The following is a 2,673-nucleotide window of genomic DNA, read 5'->3' on the forward strand; positions in this document are numbered from 1 at the left end:
CTTGGACAATTTAATGTTTTGTAATTGTGGTAAAACATGTGGAGCATAAACTTTGCGACTTTAACCATTTATAAGCGCGCCGTCCAGTGGCAGTAGGCACCTCCGCATCCTTGGGCCACCATCCCCACCATCCGTCCCCAGAAGCTTTTCTTCTTCCCGAACCGACACCCCGCACCTGCTGAACGATACCTCCCCCGCCCTCCTCCCCGCCCGGGGAACAGCTGCGCGCCCCACTTCCTGCCTCTGTAAACGTGACGGCTCCAGGTCCCTCATCTAAGTGGCATCACATAAAATTTGTCCCTCTGTGACTGGCTTATTTCACTTGGCGCCATGTCCTCGAGGTTCATCCGTGTCGTAGCCTGCGTTGGAAGCTGGTCCCTGACTCTCGCCTTGCTAGATCTCAGTGAATGGTGGCCCATTCTTCAGAGGTCGCTGTGAGGACTTAGCAAGGCCCTGAAAAATGACAGACGGTGCCAGCACAGTGCGTCGGCCCGCGGTGGGTCCCGACTTCGTTTCCTTCCCTTCCCTTTCTAAAGCCAAACTTTCAGGAGAACCAGGTGCAAGAAATATGCCTTCCTCATTTCCCTAGTTCCTGATTCACATATTAGTACATGTGCGGTAATTACTATGTTGAATCGAATTGAACAATGTCCTCACTTAGTAAACCGGAGATGGGCTCCCAGGGTCCCAGCGTTATAAAAGCGTCGCTGTTTCACACCTCCCGATGCTCCCTCCCCGCTTAAGAAACAGGACATCGTAACATAAGGAAAACGAAAGATCCCTGTCACTCAGGAAAACGAGGTTGACGTAACCCACTGTGAGACCGGATCCCTAAGGGCTTAGGTGAGAGAGAAGGCTGCTCATCAGATACCGAGGTCAGCCTGGACAACGCGAACCCCAAGCAAAGTCCCAGTTTTCCTTCCTCTTAATCTGTAATCGTCCTTTGGCCTAAATCAATTAGGGGTCATCACTATGGGATTAATGACAGCACCGGTCCTTGCATCCTGTGGTCCCTGCATCATTAAAATGGACAGACGGGCACCGTAGCTGGCCGCGCGATGGGGCACTTAGAGGGGTGAATCCAGCAAAGAACCTCGAGCGATATCGATGCTGGTGGAAACATAAAGCCATCGTGAGCTTTGCAGAATGCACGTGAACCGGCAGGAATTAAACCCCAAACTGACTCTGTGACAAACAGTTTAACTTCTATCAGATTGGTTTTGCCCGTTGGTGAATTTCTGTGGAAAAAAATTTGCATTCCCTTTTGATTCTGAAATCACTGTTTTCCCCAAATCTCTCTCGCGCGTGACTCAAAAGATAGTAATTTAACATGAAAGCCGTTTGCCTTGAGGATTTCTTTGATCTTTAACATGAACGCGGACAGGAGTGTGCGAGCTTTTCAAAATCTCACAGTGCATTCAGCGACTCCCGCCTGTCTGAACTGAGCAACGGCCGCACGCTTGTTCTGCAGAAAATAATGCCACGTCTATTTCTTTGATTAGCTCTTAGGAAGAAAATGCAACCGGTGAAAGTCTGTGGATATTTTATTAGGCACCAAAAATAATATCGCTTTTCCAGTTGGCCGAAAGCAAGTGCGACATCTTCCTTAAAGAACAGGCCTCGGAGCGCTTGAGGCCAACCCCAGAATCAACCAGAGGACAAAGGGGAGCTTCGTTCACACTATGCCGAACCCAGAGAGCGAGGCTCTGTCTAAAAATAAAGAAAAGGTGAAACGTAACGTTACACAAACGATAGCATCGCCCTTTGCAGAGGCAGGGGGTGCAGAAGCACCTCGGGTCTGCGTGTCGTCCTGCACACAACGATGGAGCAGAGATAAATGCAGCGCGGATGTTGTGGCCGTGTCGCCTTTGTCCCGAAATACACGGAATACCGTGACTCTGTTGTCGTTCAGACAAATTATAAGAAAAGCCAGTGAAACTTTAGAGTAGTTGCATTGTTTTAATTATGTTTCTTTAATTCGGGGGCATGGAAAGTAATTTAAATAGTTAAAAACGGGTTGTCCAGGAGCACCCGCCTTGGCGAACAGAAGCCGGCTGCCGGCGTGTGGGGCCTCAGATGCTCACCCTCCCCTCTTCGGTTGTAAACTGCCGGGCGAGACATTTAACCTCTGTGTCCAGCTTCTTCATCTGTACAGTGGGGGGACCATTTTGACCTTGCAAAGCTACTGCGGGCGTTTTTTAGATGGGTTCGACGCAAACCAGTAGTAGCTAATCGTATTTCTAACTCACATTTCCATTATAAATATCTGCAGCTGACACAAGTAAACACATCCTCTTAAGACTTAGCATAGGCTTGGTTTAGTGCTTAGCAAAACCTTCACCACAGCGTGTTTCCCAAAGGCACATCTGAATCTATCCCTCCCTTGTGAAATTTAACACATATTCCAATTTGATTGGGGATGGGGGCGGGGGTGGACTGAATCAATGAGGTTTCCTATTTACCGTAGAGGACATGTGATATAATCAATTGGCCTCGCCCGAGGGGAAGATGGCATGCACTCTTGGAAGCTACACGTGAACCATCTGAAAACGTGGACACTGGGCTAGAGATGACACGGCCCTTCCCACCGTGTCTGTGGCCTGCAGCCCTGACAGCTGCCTACACAGGGCATCAGTCAAGCGAGATCACTGTCACCTCCACCAGGAAGGACAC

This window comes from Pteropus vampyrus, unplaced genomic scaffold (genome assembly GCF_000151845.1).
Source record: "Pteropus vampyrus isolate Shadow unplaced genomic scaffold, Pvam_2.0 Scaffold49, whole genome shotgun sequence".
NCBI classification, from domain to species: domain Eukaryota; kingdom Metazoa; phylum Chordata; class Mammalia; order Chiroptera; family Pteropodidae; genus Pteropus; species Pteropus vampyrus.